Genomic DNA, 15,000 nt, shown 5'->3' with positions numbered 1-15,000 from the left:
GAGGCCTTTCCACCTGTCGAGGTGCTCCTTCAAGGCACGTAGAATTTCGACGGATTTAACTGTGGAGAAGAGAGACATTAAAAGAAAAAATTGGCGAAAATGTCCCACGGAAGGTGCCCTCACAAGGTAGCGTGGCCGAGCGGTCTAAGGCGCTGGATTAAGGCTCCAGTCTCTTCGGGGGCGTGGGTTCGAATCCCACCGCTGCCAAGACAGCATCTTAGAAGGCACTCGTGGCTGCTATTCCTAAGCGAAAACACTGGAGAAGTGACACTGCTTGCTCCCGGTCTCTTCCAAACCCTGCCGCTTTCCTTGGCCGAACTCGGCGTGCTTCAGAGCCTGACGATGAAGGTCCGCACCCAACGTTTAATCTATTTATGAAAAAAAAATGGCCAGAAAACGGCCCACGAATCAAGACACGTCAGGGTAGCGTGGCCGAGGGGTCTAAGGCGCTGGATTTAGGCTCCAGTCTCTTCGGGGGTGTGGGTTTGAATCCCACCGCTGCCAGCAGTGATTTTAAAGAGGGCCAGACACCTTAAGAGTGCTCCGAAAAGGCGCAAAAGCGGCTGAAAATCTGCACCCTCTTGAATCAGGGACGGTAATAATGTCACTTCAAAAATGAATTTAAACATAATAATAACAAATGTCTAGTCTATAATGATGGAGTTAGCCAATTTGACTCATTGAGATTTTTTTGGTGATCTGACAGCTACCTCATGATTTTGAGTTTAACTGCGACACAGCTGGCTGCCATTTTGGAGGATGGCCCAAAGGCTTTTATTAGGTAATTCAGATGTGTTTGATTAGAGATGGAATTGCAATCTGCAGGGAGGGGGGCCTCCAGGAGTGTAACTGCGTCCCCCCTATATTTAGGAGGCCTTTCCACCTGTCGAGGTGCTCCTTCAAGGCACGTAGAATTTCGACGGATTTAACTGTGGAGAAGAGAGACATTAAAAGAAAAAATTGGCGAAAATGGCCCACGGAAGGTGCCCTCATAATGTAGCGTGGCCGAGCGGTCTAAGGCGCTGGGTCTAAGGCGCTGGGTCTAAGGCGCAAAAGCGGCTGAAAATCTGCACCCTCTTGAATCAGGGACAGCAATAATGTCACTTCAAAAATGAATTTAAACATAATAATAACAAATGTCTAGTCTATACTGATGGAGTTAGCCAATTTGACTCATTGAGATTTTTTTGGTGATCTGACAGCTACCTCATGATTTTGAGTTTAACTGCGACACAGCTGGCTGCCATTTTGGAGGATGGCCCAAAGGCTTTGATTAGGTAATTCAGGTGTGTTTGATTAGAGATGGAATTGCAATCAGCAGGGAGGGGGGCCTCCAGGAGTGTAACTGCGTCCCCCCTATATTTAGGAGGCCTTTCCACCTGTCGAGGTGCTCCTTCAAGGCACGTAGAATTTCGACGGATTTAACTGTGGAGAAGAGAGACATTTAAAGAAAAAATTGGCGAAAATGGCCCACGGAAGGTGCCCTCACAAGGTAGCGTGGCCGAGCGGTCTAAGGCGCTGGGTCTAAGGCGCTGGGTCTAAGGCGCAAAAGCGGCTGAAAATCTGCACCCTCTTGAATCAGGGACAGCAATAATGTCACTTCAAAAATGAATTTAAACATAATAATAACAAATGTCTAGTCTATACTGATGGAGTTAGCCAATTTGACTCATTGAGATTTTTTTGGTGATCTGTCAGCTACCTCATGATTTTGAGTTTAACTGCGACACAGCTGGCTGCCATTTTGGAGGATGGCCCAAAGGCTTTGATTAGGTAATTCAGGTGTGTTTGATTAGAGATGGAATTGCAATCTGCAGGGAGGGGGCCTCCAGGAGTGTAACTGCGTCCCCCCTGTATTTAGGAGGCCTTTCCACCTGTCGAGGTGCTCCTTCAAGGCACGTAGAATTTCGACGGATTTAACTGTGGAGAAGAGAGACATTAAAAGAAAAAATTGGCGAAAATGGCCCACGGAAAGTGCCCTCACAAGGTAGCGTGGCCGAGCGGTCTAAGGCGCTGGATTAAGGCTCCAGTCTCTTCGGGGGCGTGGGTTCGAATCCCACCGCTGCCAAGACAGCATTTTAGAAGGCACTCGTGGCTGCTATGCCTAAGCGAAAACACTGGAGAAGTGACACTGCTTGCTCCCGGTCTCTTCCAAACCCTGCCGCTTTTGCTTTCCTTGGCCGAACTCGGCGTGCTTCAGAGCCTGACGATGAAGGTCTGCACCCAACGTTTAATCTATTTATGAAAAAAAAAATGCCCAGAAAACGGCCCACGAATCGAGCCACGTCAGGGTAGCGTGGGCGAGGGGTCTAAGACGCTGGATTTAGGCTCCAGTCTCTTCGGGGGCGTGGGTCCGAATCCCACTGGTGCCAGCAGTGATTTTAAAGAGGGCCAGACACCTTAAGTGTGCTCCGAAAAGGCGCAAAAGCGGCTGAAAATCTGCACCCTCTTGAATCAGGGACAGCAATAATGTCACTTCAAAAATGAATTTAAACATAATAATAACAAATGTCTAGTCTATAATGATGGAGTTAGCCAATTTGACTCATTTAGATTTTTTTGGTGATCTGACAGCTACCTCATAATTTTGAGTTTAACACAGCTGGCTGCCATTTTGGAGGATGGCCCAAAGGCTTTGATTAGGTAATTCAGGTGTGTTTGATTAGAGATGGAATTGCAATCTGCAGGGAGCGGGGCCTCCAGGAGTGTAACTGCGTCCCCCCTGTATTTAGGAGGCCTTTCCACCTGTCGAGGTGATCCTTCAAGGCACGTAGAATTTCGACGGATTTAACTGTGGAGAAGAGAGACATTAAAAGAAAAAATTGGCGAAAATGGCCCACGGAAGGTGCCCTCACAAGGTAGCGTGGCCGAGCGGTCTAAGGCGCTGGATTAAGGCTCCAGTCTCTCCGGGGGCGTGGGTTCGAATCCCACCGCTGCCAAGACAGCATTTTAGAAGGCACTCGTGGCTGCTATGCCTAAGCGAAAACACTGGAGAAGTGACACTGCTTGCTCCCGGACTCTTCCAAACCCTGCCGCTTTTGCTTTCCTTGGCCAAACTCGGCGTGCTTCAGAGCCTGGCGATGAAGGTCCGCACCCAACCTTTAATCTATTTATGGAAAAAAAATGGCCAGAAAACGGCCCACGTATCGAGCCACGTCAGGGTAGCGTGGCCGAGGGGTCAAGGCGCTGGATTTAGGCTCCAGTCTCTTCGGGGGCGTGGGTCCGAATCCCACCGCTGCCAGCAGTGATTTTAAAGAGGGCCAGACACCTTAAGAGTGCTCCGAAAAGGCGCAAAAGCGGCTGAAAATCTGCACCCTCTTGAATCAGGGACGGTAATAATGTCACTTCAAAAATGAATTTAAACATAATAATAACAAATGTCTAGTCTATAATGATGGAGTTAGCCAATTTGACTCATTGAGATTTTTTGGGTGATCTGACAGCTACCTCATGATTTTGAGTTTAACACAGCTGGCTGCCATTTTGGAGGATGGCCCAAAGGCTTTGATTAGGTAATTCAGGTGTGTTTGATTAGAGATGGAATTGCAATCTGCAGGGAGGGGGGCCTCCAGGAGTGTAACTGCGTCCCCCCTGTATTTAGGAGGCCTTTCCACCTGTCGAGGTGCTCCTTCAAGGCACGTAGAATTTCGACGGATTTAACTGTGGAGAAGAGAGACATTAAAAGAAAAAATTGGCGAAAATGGACCACGGAAGGTGCCCTCACAAGGTAGTGTGGCCGAGCGGTCTAAGGCGCTGGATTAAGGCTCCAGTCTCTTCGGGGGCGTGGGTTCGAATCCCACCGCTGCAAAGACAGCATTTTAGAAGGCACTCGTGGCTGCTATGCCTAAGCGAAAACACTGGAGAAGTGACACTGCTTGCTCCCGGACTCTTCCAAACCCTGCCGCTTTTGCTTTCCTTGGCCAAACTCGGCGTGCTTCAGAGCCTGGCGATGAAGGTCCGCACCCAACCTTTAATCTATTTATGGAAAAAAAATGGCCAGAAAACGGCCCACGTATCAAGCCACGTCAGGGTAGCGTGGCCGAGGGGTCTAAGGCGCTGGATTTAGAATCCAGTCTCTTCGGGGGCGTGGGTTCGAATCGCACCGCTGCCAGCAGTGATTTTAAAGAGGGCCAGACACCTTAAGAGTGCTCCGAAAAGGCGCAAAAGCGGCTGAAAATCTGAACCCTCTTGAATCAGGGACAGTAATAATGTCACTTCAAAAATGTATTTAAACATAATAATAACAAATGTCTAGTCTATAATGATGGAGTTAGCCAATTTGACTCATTTAGAATTTTTTGGTGATCTGACAGCTACCTCATGATTTTGAGTTTAACTGCGACACAGCTGGCTGCCATTTTGGAGGATGGCCCAAAGGCTTTGATTAGGTAATTCAGGTGTGTTTGATTAGAGACGGAATTGCAATCTGCAGGGAGGGGGGCCTCCAGGAGTGTAACTACGTCCCCCCTGTATTTAGGAGGCCTTTCCACCTGTCGAGGTGCTCCTTCAAGGCACGTAGAATTTCGACGGATTTAACTGTGGAGAAGAGAGACATTAAAAGAAAAAATTGGCGAAAATGGCCCACGGAAGGTGCCCTCCCAAGGTAGCGTGGCCGAGCGGTCTAAGGCGCTGGATTAAGGCTCCAGTCTCTTCGGGGGTGTGGGTTCGAATCCCACCGCTGCCAAGACAGCATCTTAGAAGGCACTCGTGGCTGCTATGCCTAAGCGAAAACACTGGAGAAGTGACACTGCTTGCTCCCGGTCTCTTCCAAACCCTTTTGCTTTCCTTGGCCGAACTCGGCGTGCTTCAGAGCCTGACGATGAAGGTCCGCACCCAACGTTTAATCTATTTATGAAAAAAAAAATGCCCAGAAAACGGCCCACGAATCGAGCCACGTCAGGGTAGCGTGGCCGAGGGGTCTAAGACGCTGGATTTAGGCTCCAGTCTCTTCGGGGGCGTGGGTCCGAATCCCACCGGTGCCAGCAGTGATTTTAAAGAGGGCCAGACACCTTAAGTGTGCTCCGAAAAGGCGCAAAAGCGGCTGAAAATCTGCACCCTCTTGAATCAGGGACAGCAATAATGTCACTTCAAAAATGAATTTAAACATAATAATAACAAATGTCTAGTCTATACTGATGGAGTTAGCCAATTTGACTCATTGAGATTTTTTTGGTGATCTGACAGCTACCTCATGATTTTGAGTTTAACTGCGACACAGCTGGCTGCCATTTTGGAGGATGGCCCAAAGGCTTTGATTAGGTAATTCAGGTGTGTTTGATTAGAGATGGAATTGCAATCTGCAGGGAGGGGGGCCTCCAGGAGTGTAACTGCGTCCCCCCTGTATTTAGGAGGCCTTTCCACCTGTCGAGGTGCTCCTTCAAGGCACGTAGAATTTCGACGGATTTAACTGTGGAGAAGAGAGACATTAACCCTTTCGCACGTACGTTTAAAATATTCTAACTGACCCCCCAGCGTGAGTTTTTCAAGGCGACCGTTATTTAGAACCTGCCACTTTAATGTTTCCATGGTGACGCGTCATTTCTTGTCACGTGACACAGCGCAATCACAACACAGAGCTGAATGAGTGATGATCTGCTTTTATGTCTTTTTTCCTTTTCTATTCAAAATATTCACACATGTATTAGCTATAGCATGAAACACTGATATTCCGATTGTCAAATATGTGCAAGTGGATGTGTTTTGTTGTTTAAACGTCTTTATAACGATCGCGTTAGTTGAGCTGGATGTGCGATGGGCGGCGCCATGTTAGTTTGTTTCACAGTTCAGAGAATCGGATCTGTTGTTTCTCACGAAATACATGAAAGTAAGTGGCCGGTGAACTAGGAGAAGAATAGGGTAAAATGTAAAGCTACTTACACAATGGGTATCTGATATGAATAAAACGTTTTGTGTTATTATAATGGAAATGATTATTGTAGCCGTTTCCATAGACATCAGTGTCTATTTTACCAATTCAAAATCACTGTTTTGCTAGTACTTATGTGTATTTAAATGTCTGAAACCTAAAATAAACATTATGTGGTTTAAAATACTCAATAGTTGTGATATATGACAGCACTGAGTGCGTCCGTCTCTGGCTCAGCGCCAGCCAACGCGCGAAAGCACGTTTGAATTTAGCAGTTGATCACGTGATGCACTGACCGTTCTAATCACACCGGTGTGATCGTACGCTCCAGGGACCAGCCAAGACTGATCACACCGGTGTGATCGTACGCGTGAAAGGGTTAAAAGAAAAAATTGGCGAAAATGGCCCACGGAAGGTGACCTCACAAGGTAGCGTGGCCGAGCGGTCTAAGGCGCTGGATTAAGGCTCCAGTCTCTTCGGGGGCGTGGGTTCGAATCCCACCGCTGCCAAGACAGCATCTTAGAAGGCACTCGTGGCTGCTATTCCTAAGCGAAAACACTGGAGAAGTGACACTGCTTGCTCCCGGTCTCTTCCAAACCCTGCCGCTTTTGCTTTCCTTGGCCGAACTCGGCGTGCTTCAGAGCCTGACGATGAAGGTCCGCACCCAACGTTTAATCTATTTATGAAAAAAAAAATGCCCAGAAAACGGCCCACGAATCGAGCCACGTCAGGGTAGCGTGGCCGAGGGGTCTAAGACGCTGGATTTAGGCTCCAGTCTCTTCGGGGGCGTGGGTCCGAATCCCACCGGTGCCAGCAGTGATTTTAAAGAGGGCCAGACACCTTAAGTGTGCTCCGAAAAGGCGCAAAAGCGGCTGAAAATCTGCACCCTCTTGAATCAGGGACAGCAATAATGTCACTTCAAAAATGAATTTAAACATAATAATAACAAATGTCTAGTCTATACTGATGGAGTTAGCCAATTTGACTCATTGAGATTTTTTTGGTGATCTGACAGCTACCTCATGATTTTGAGTTTAACTGCGACACAGCTGGCTGCCATTTTGGAGGATGGCCCAAAGGCTTTGATTAGGTAATTCAGGTGTGTTTGATTAGAGATGGAATTGCAATCTGCAGGGAGGGGGGCCTCCAGGAGTGTAACTGCGTCCCCCCTGTATTTAGGAGGCCTTTCCACCTGTCGAGGTGCTCCTTCAAGGCACGTAGAATTTCGACGGATTTAACTGTGGAGAAGAGAGACATTAAAAGAAAAAATTGGCGAAAATGGCCCACGGAAGGTGCCCTCACAAGGTAGCGTGGCCGAGCGGTCTAAGGCGCTGGGTCTAAGGCGCAAAAGCGGCTGAAATCTGCACCCTCTTGAATCAGGGACAGCAATAATGTCACTTCAAAAATGAATTTAAACATAATAATAACAAATGTCTAGTCTATAATGATGGAGTTAGCCAATTTGACTCATTTAGATTTTTTCGGTGATCTGACAGCTACCTCATGATTTTGAGTTTAACTGCGACACAGCTGGCTGCCATTTTGGAGGATGGCCCAAAGGCTTTGATTAGGTAATTCAGGTGTGTTTGATTAGAGATGGAATCGCAATCTGCAGGGAGGGGGCCTCCAGGAGTGTAACTGCGTCCCCCCTGTATTTAGGAGGCCTTTCCACCTGTCGAGGTGCTCCTTCAAGGCACGTAGAATTTCGACGGATTTAACTGTGGAGAAGAGAGACATTAAAAGAAAAAATTGGCGAAAATGTCCCACGGAAGGTGCCCTCACAAGGTAGCGTGGCCGAGCGGTCTAAGGCGCTGGATTAAGGCTCCAGTCTCTTCGGGGGCGTGGGTTCGAATCCCACCGCTGCCAAGACAGCATCTTAGAAGGCACTTGTGGCTGCTATTCCTAAGCGAAAACACTGGAGAAGTGACACTGCTTGCTCCCGGTCTCTTCCAAACCCTGCCGCTTTTGCTTTCCTTGGCCGAACTCGGCGTGCTTCAGAGCCTGACGATGAAGGTCCGCACCCAACGTTTAATCTATTTATGAAAAAAAAATGGCCAGAAAACGGCCCACGAATCGAGCCACGTCAGGGTAGCGTGGCCGAGGGGTCTAAGGCGCTGGATTTAGGCTCCAGTCTCTTCGGGGGCGTGGGTTAGAATCCCACCGCTGCCAGCAGTGATTTTAAAGAGGGCCAGACACCTTAAGAGTGCTCCGAAAAGGCGCAAAAGCGGCTGAAAATCTGCACCCTCTTGAATCAGGGATGGTAATAATGTCACTTCAAAAATGAATTTAAACATAATAATAACAAATGTCTAGTCTATAATGATGGAGTTAGCCAATTTGACTCATTGAGATTTTTTTGGTGATCTGACAGCTACCTCATGATTTTGAGTTTAACTGCGACACAGCTGGCTGCCATTTTGGAGGATGGCCCAAAGGCTTTGATTAGGTAATTCAGGTGTGTTTGATTAGAGATGGAATTGCAATCTGCAGGGAGGGGGGCCTCCAGGAGTGTAACTGCGTCCCCCCTATATTTAGGAGGCCTTTCCACCTGTCGAGGTGCTCCTTCAAGGCACGTAGAATTTCGACGGATTTAACTGTGGAGAAGAGAGACATTAAAAGAAAAAATTGGCGAAAATGGCCCACGGAAGGTGCCCTCACAAGGTAGCGTGGCCGAGCGGTCTAAGGCGCTGGGTCTAAGGCGCTGGGTCTAAGGCGCAAAAGCGGCTGAAAATCTGCACCCTCTTGAATCAGGGACAGCAATAATGTCACTTCAAAAATGAATTTAAACATAATAATAACAAATGTCTAGTCTATACTGATGGAGTTAGCCAATTTGACTCATTGAGATTTTTTTGGTGATCTGTCAGCTACCTCATGATTTTGAGTTTAACTGCGACACAGCTGGCTGCCATTTTGGAGGATGGCCCAAAGGCTTTGATTAGGTAATTCAGGTGTGTTTGATTAGAGATGGAATTGCAATCTGCAGGGAGGGGGCCTCCAGGAGTGTAACTGCGTCCCTCCTGTATTAGGTGCTCCTTCAAGGCACGTAGAATTTCGTCGGATTTAACTGTGGAGAAGAGAGACATTAAAAGAAAAAATTGGCGAAAATGGCCCACGGAAGGTGCCCTCACAAGGTAGCGTGGCCGAGCGGTCTAAGGCGCTGGATTAAGGCTCCAGTCTTTCCGGGGGCGTGGGTTCGAATCCCACCGCTGCCAAGACAGCATTTTAGAAGGCACTCGTGGCTGCTATGCCTAAGCGAAAACACTGGAGAAGTGACACTGCTTGCTCCCGGTCTCTTCCAAACCCTGCCGCTTTTGCTTTCCTTGGCCGAACTCGGCGTGCTTCAGAGCCTGACGATGAAGGTCCGCACCCAACGTTTAATCTATTTATGAAAAAAAAAATGCCCAGAAAACGGCCCACGAATCGAGCCACGTCAGGGTAGCGTGGCCGAGGGGTCTAAGACGCTGGATTTAGGCTCCAGTCTCTTCGGGGGCGTGGGTCCGAATCCCACCGGTGCCAGCAGTGATTTTAAAGAGGGCCAGACACCTTAAATGTGCTCCGAAAAGGCGCAAAAGCGGCTGAAAATCTGCACCCTCTTGAATCAGGGACAGCAATAATGTCACTTCAAAAATGAATTTAAACATAATAATAACAAATGTCTAGTCTATACTGATGGAGTTAGCCAATTTGACTCATTGAGATTTTTTTGGTGATCTGACAGCTACCTCATGATTTTGAGTTTAACTGCGACACAGCTGGCTGCCATTTTGGAGGATGGCCCAAAGGCTTTGATTAGGTAATTCAGGTGTGTTTGATTAGAGATGGAATTGCAATCTGCAGGGAGGGGGGCCTCCAGGAGTGTAACTGCGTCCCCCCTGTATTTAGGAGGCCTTTCCACCTGTCGAGGTGCTCCTTCAAGGCACGTAGAATTTCGACGGATTTAACTGTGGAGAAGAGAGACATTAAAAGAAAAAATTGGCGAAAATGGCCCACGGAAGGTGCCCTCACAAGGTAGCGTGGCCGAGCGGTCTAAGGCGCTGGGTCTAAGGCGCAAAAGCGGCTGAAATCTGCACCCTCTTGAATCAGGGACAGCAATAATGTCACTTCAAAAATGAATTTAAACATAATAATAACAAATGTGTAGTCTATAATGATGGAGTTAGCCAATTTGACTCATTTAGATTTTTTCGGTGATCTGACAGCTACCTCATGATTTTGAGTTTAACTGCGACACAGCTGGCTGCCATTTTGGAGGATGGCCCAAAGGCTTTGATTAGGTAATTCAGGTGTGTTTGATTAGAGATGGAATTGCAATCTGCAGGGAGGGGGCCTCCAGGAGTGTAACTGCGTCCCTCCTGTATTTAGGAGGCCTTTCCACCTGTCGAGGTGCTCCTTCAAGGCACGTAGAATTTCGACGGATTTAACTGTGGAGAAGAGAGACATTAAAAGAAAAAATTGGCGAAAATGTCCCACGGAAGGTGCCCTCACAAGGTAGCGTGGCCGAGCGGTCTAAGGCGCTGGATTAAGGCTCCAGTCTCTTCGGGGGCGTGGGTTCGAATCCCACCGCTGCCAAGACAGCATCTTAGAAGGCACTTGTGGCTGCTATTCCTAAGCGAAAACACTGGAGAAGTGACACTGCTTGCTCCCGGTCTCTTCCAAACCCTGCCGCTTTTGCTTTCCTTGGCCGAACTCGGCGTGCTTCAGAGCCTGACGATGAAGGTCCGCACCCAACGTTTAATCTATTTATGAAAAAAAAATGGCCAGAAAACGGCCCACGAATCGAGCCACGTCAGGGTAGCGTGGCCGAGGGGTCTAAGGCGCTGGATTTAGGCTCCAGTCTCTTCGGGGGCGTGGGTTTGAATCCCACCGCTGCCAGCAGTGATTTTAAAGAGGGCCAGACACCTTAAGAGTGCTCCGAAAAGGCGCAAAAGCGGCTGAAAATCTGCACCCTCTTGAATCAGGGATGGTAATAATGTCACTTCAAAAATGAATTTAAACATAATAATAACAAATGTCTAGTCTATAATGATGGAGTTAGCCAATTTGACTCATTGAGATTTTTTTGGTGATCTGACAGCTACCTCATGATTTTGAGTTTAACTGCGACACAGCTGGCTGCCATTTTGGAGGATGGCCCAAAGGCTTTGATTAGGTAATTCAGGTGTGTTTGATTAGAGATGGAATTGCAATCTGCAGGGAGGGGGGCCTCCAGGAGTGTAACTGCGTCCCCCCTATATTTAGGAGGCCTTTCCACCTGTCGAGGTGCTCCTTCAAGGCACGTAGAATTTCGACGGATTTAACTGTGGAGAAGAGAGACATTAAAAGAAAAAATTGGCGAAAATGGCCCACGGAAGGTGCCCTCACAAGGTAGCGTGGCCGAGCGGTCTAAGGCGCTGGGTCTAAGGCGCTGGGTCTAAGGCGCAAAAGCGGCTGAAAATCTGCACCCTCTTGAATCAGGGACAGCAATAATGTCACTTCAAAAATGAATTTAAACATAATAATAACAAATGTCTAGTCTATACTGATGGAGTTAGCCAATTTGACTCATTGAGATTTTTTTGGTGATCTGTCAGCTACCTCATGATTTTGAGTTTAACTGCGACACAGCTGGCTGCCATTTTGGAGGATGGCCCAAAGGCTTTGATTAGGTAATTCAGGTGTGTTTGATTAGAGATGGAATTGCAATCTGCAGGGAGGGGGCCTCCAGGAGTGTAACTGCGTCCCTCCTGTATTTAGGAGGCCTTTCCACCTGTCGAGGTGCTCCTTCAAGGCACGTAGAATTTCGACGGATTTAACTGTGGAGAAGAGAGACATTAAAAGAAAAAATTGGCGAAAATGGCCCACGGAAGGTGCCCTCACAAGGTAGCGTGGCCGAGCGGTCTAAGGCGCTGGATTAAGGCTCCAGTCTTTTCGGGCGTGGGTTCGAATCCCACCGCTGCCAAGACGCATTTTAGAAGGCACTCGTGGCTGCTATGCCTAAGCGAAAACACTGGAGAAGTGACACTGCTTGCTCCCGGTCTCTTCCAAACCCTGCCGCTTTTGCTTTCCTTGGCCGAACTCGGCGTGCTTCAGAGCCTGACGATGAAGGTCCGCACCCAACGTTTAATCTATTTATGAAAAAAAAAATGGCCAGAAAACGGCCCACGAATCAAGCCACATCAGGGTAGCGTGGCCGAGGGGTCTAAGGCGCTGGATTTAGGCTCCAGTCTCTTCATGGGCGTGGGTTCGAATCCCACCGCTGCCAGCAGTGATTTTAAAGAGGGCCAGACACCTTAAGAGTGCTCCGAAAAGGCGCAAAAGCGGCTGAAAATCTGCACCCTCTTGAATCAGGGACGGTAATAATGTCACTTCAAAAATGAATTTAAACATAATAATAACAAATGTCTAGTCTATAATGATGGAGTTAGCCAATTTGACTCATTGAGATTTTTTTGGTGATCTGACAGCTACCTCATGATTTTGAGTTTAACTGCGACACAGCTGGCTGCCATTTTGGAGGATGGCCCAAAGGCTTTGATTAGGGAATTCAGGTGTGTTTGATTAGAGATGGAATTGCAATATGCAGGGAGGGGGGCCTCCAGGAGTGTAACTGCGTCCCCCCTGTATTTAGGAGGCCTTTCCACCTGTCGAGGTGCTCCTTCAAGGCACGTAGAATTTCGACGGATTTAACTGTGAAGAAGAGAGACATTAAAAGAAAAAATTGGCGAAAATGGCCCACGGAAGGTGCCTTCACAAGGTAGCGTGGCCGAGCGGTCTAAGGCGCTGGGTCTAAGGCGCAAAAGCGGCTGAAAATCTGCACCCTCTTGAATCAGGGACAGCAATAATGTCACTTCAAAAATGAATTTAAACATAATAATAACAAATGTCTAGTCTATACTGATGGAGTTAGCCAATTTGACTCATTGAGATTTTTTTGGTGATCTGACAGCTACCTCATGATTTTGAGTTTAACTGCGACACAGCTGGCTGCCATTTTGGAGGATGGCCCAAAGGCTTTGATTAGGTAATTCAGGTGTGTTTGATTAGAGATGGAATTGCAATCTGCAGGGAGGGGGGCCTCCAGGAGTGTAACTGCGTCCCCCCTGTATTTAGGAGGCCTTTCCACCTGTCGAGGTGCTCCTTCAAGGCACGTAGAATTTCGACGGATTTAACTGTGGAGAAGAGAGACATTAAAAGAAAAAATTGGCGAAAATGTCCCACGGAAGGTGCCCTCACAAGGTAGCGTGGCCGAGCGGTCTAAGGCGCTGGGTCTAAGGCGCAAAAGCGGCTGAAAATCTGCACCCTCTTGAATCAGGGACAGCAATAATGTCACTTCAAAAATGAATTTAAACATAATAATAACAAATGTCTAGTCTATACTGATGGAGTTAGCCAATTTGACTCATTGAGATTTTTTTGGTGATCTGTCAGCTACCTCATGATTTTGAGTTTAACCCTCTGGGGACCAGAAACGCGCCCGCGCGTTTTGCCGTTTTTTTTTCACATAGCAGAAAAATAGACTTAAAATACTCTGTTGATTTTGATCGTACATATAAGTGTTATACATCAATCGATCCTGTTAATTGTCTATTATTTTTCTGTATACTCACAATAAAAACAAAGTTTTGTGCTTTTTGTCAAATAAAGAAAAATAAACATGATGCGAGTTTTGCCTTCTCTCTGTCAGTGCAGTCCATTCTGAAACACGTCCGAAAAATTAACTCTAACTCTGCAAATACTTGTCATACAGGCACGAGAGGTTTTTCTTTATGAAGCTTGAATTCTCTTCTTTTTAATGATGTAATTTATATAAAAAACAAATATTCTCAGTTTATGTAATCTGTATGAAAAGAGAGTGCTGTCAGATTTTTTTTCCCCAGCTCATTACACTTCATTACGCGTTAATCTGACACGCCCACGGAGGACGCGCGCTATTCAAACGCAAATGTCGAGGCAAGCCATGACAACGCCCACATCAGCCGTTCCACCGCGGCGGTAAAATGTGGGGTGTATTTGCTGCCTTTTACCGCCAAGAGGCGCTACAATCATAGACTCTGAAAAGTGTTTGTTTATTCTCTCTAATGCGTAATCTGCTGCCGCACCGCACTGATTCAGAGCGTTTGAAAGCTGGTAGCAGAAGAATTCAACAAGTGAAACGTAGTTAAAATAATTCATAATCACAATACTGAAATTAGGCTACTGAAATGAAATTGAATAAATAATGAAAAAGTAAAACATTGCAATAAAAACAGTCACAGACGTATAGACGATAGCTCAGTGGTTAACGCAACAACACGAGCTTCGAGGAGCTTCAATCGACTCGGATCGAATCTCAATGTAGCATACATGTTGTTAACCGATGTTGCCCTACAGCGTTTATGTTTAACCTTCTTGATGCTTAAATAGCTAACTGTTTATAACTGTTTACTTATTTAAAGTCAAGAGTTTTGTTTAATTATTATTACAACATAAATTTGCTACATTCCTGGAACCGCAGCCGCTGCACAAAGGACAAAAACTGATGAAGGAAGATTGTCAGCCGATTGCATCAGAAAATGAAAATGAAGAAGCTCGTCTTTAGTCTGCTAAATTATTGTGTAATGTAAAAGAACACTAAAATTACTTAAGTTTGAAACCAAGTTCGAACATTTCAAGGTTTAAATAAAGTGTCGGGACAGTTTTTTTTATTTAAAACAGGGTTGCATCGGGTTTAGAGTTTATTTCTTTTGCGATGCAAAATAAGAAACACTAGGCTAATCTTATTCTTGCGACATTTTAAATTTGTATTGCCAAAGAAATGACAGCTATATTAAACAATTAAAACAGTAGGCCTACAAAACGAAAATTGTCCAAAGCAACATAATTAAATTAAAACATGCGTTTTTCTTTGCCTCTCTCGCGCTGAATCTCTTTTTAACAAGTTTATTTAGTCTCCCTCGCTCTCCATATGAAAGAGGAACATTAACACCTATGCCTATTGTCCTGCGCGCTCGATACAGCACTGAACTGTCCCTCCAACCCCCCACCGGCTATTGGAGTCTGAGGCTGATTTAACACAAAGAGAAGTCACAATTCACACTTAAATCGCTATTCTAGACAGTGTTGATAATGAAGGAATTAAATGATTTAAGTTACATGTAGCCTAGTGATATTTC

The 15,000-nt window shown here is 46.5% G+C and overlaps 11 non-coding genes across 11 annotated transcripts; all 11 read left to right on the top strand.

Annotated features, from left to right (window-relative positions):
* Nucleotides 1-125: 125 nt before the first annotated feature.
* trnal-aag (transfer RNA leucine (anticodon AAG)) lies at nucleotides 126-207 on the top strand. The gene has a single exon. It is a non-coding gene; the product is annotated as a tRNA-Leu (tRNA).
* Nucleotides 208-1,986: 1,779 nt separating this feature from the next.
* On the top strand, nucleotides 1,987-2,068 carry trnal-aag (transfer RNA leucine (anticodon AAG)). Its single transcript has one exon. It is a non-coding gene; the product is annotated as a tRNA-Leu (tRNA).
* A 789-nt stretch (nucleotides 2,069-2,857) lies between these two features.
* trnal-aag (transfer RNA leucine (anticodon AAG)) lies at nucleotides 2,858-2,939 on the top strand. Its single transcript has one exon. It is a non-coding gene; the product is annotated as a tRNA-Leu (tRNA).
* Nucleotides 2,940-4,602: 1,663 nt separating this feature from the next.
* Nucleotides 4,603-4,684, top strand: trnal-aag (transfer RNA leucine (anticodon AAG)). Its single transcript has one exon. It is a non-coding gene; the product is annotated as a tRNA-Leu (tRNA).
* Nucleotides 4,685-6,293: 1,609 nt separating this feature from the next.
* trnal-aag (transfer RNA leucine (anticodon AAG)) lies at nucleotides 6,294-6,375 on the top strand. The gene has a single exon. It is a non-coding gene; the product is annotated as a tRNA-Leu (tRNA).
* A 1,275-nt stretch (nucleotides 6,376-7,650) lies between these two features.
* Nucleotides 7,651-7,732, top strand: trnal-aag (transfer RNA leucine (anticodon AAG)). The gene has a single exon. It is a non-coding gene; the product is annotated as a tRNA-Leu (tRNA).
* A 221-nt stretch (nucleotides 7,733-7,953) lies between these two features.
* trnal-uag (transfer RNA leucine (anticodon UAG)) lies at nucleotides 7,954-8,035 on the top strand. The gene has a single exon. It is a non-coding gene; the product is annotated as a tRNA-Leu (tRNA).
* Nucleotides 8,036-8,999: 964 nt separating this feature from the next.
* Nucleotides 9,000-9,081, top strand: trnal-aag (transfer RNA leucine (anticodon AAG)). The gene has a single exon. It is a non-coding gene; the product is annotated as a tRNA-Leu (tRNA).
* Nucleotides 9,082-10,356: 1,275 nt separating this feature from the next.
* trnal-aag (transfer RNA leucine (anticodon AAG)) lies at nucleotides 10,357-10,438 on the top strand. Its single transcript has one exon. It is a non-coding gene; the product is annotated as a tRNA-Leu (tRNA).
* A 221-nt stretch (nucleotides 10,439-10,659) lies between these two features.
* On the top strand, nucleotides 10,660-10,741 carry trnal-uag (transfer RNA leucine (anticodon UAG)). The gene has a single exon. It is a non-coding gene; the product is annotated as a tRNA-Leu (tRNA).
* Nucleotides 10,742-12,028: 1,287 nt separating this feature from the next.
* Nucleotides 12,029-12,110, top strand: trnal-uag (transfer RNA leucine (anticodon UAG)). Its single transcript has one exon. It is a non-coding gene; the product is annotated as a tRNA-Leu (tRNA).
* Nucleotides 12,111-15,000: the final 2,890 nt, after the last annotated feature.

This window comes from Rhinichthys klamathensis, unplaced genomic scaffold, assembly GCF_029890125.1.
Source record: "Rhinichthys klamathensis goyatoka isolate OS25496 unplaced genomic scaffold, OSU_Roscu_1.1 h1tg000035l_1, whole genome shotgun sequence".
Lineage (NCBI taxonomy): Eukaryota > Metazoa > Chordata > Actinopteri > Cypriniformes > Leuciscidae > Rhinichthys > Rhinichthys klamathensis.
This window is presented reverse-complemented; position numbering and strand designations above follow the sequence as displayed.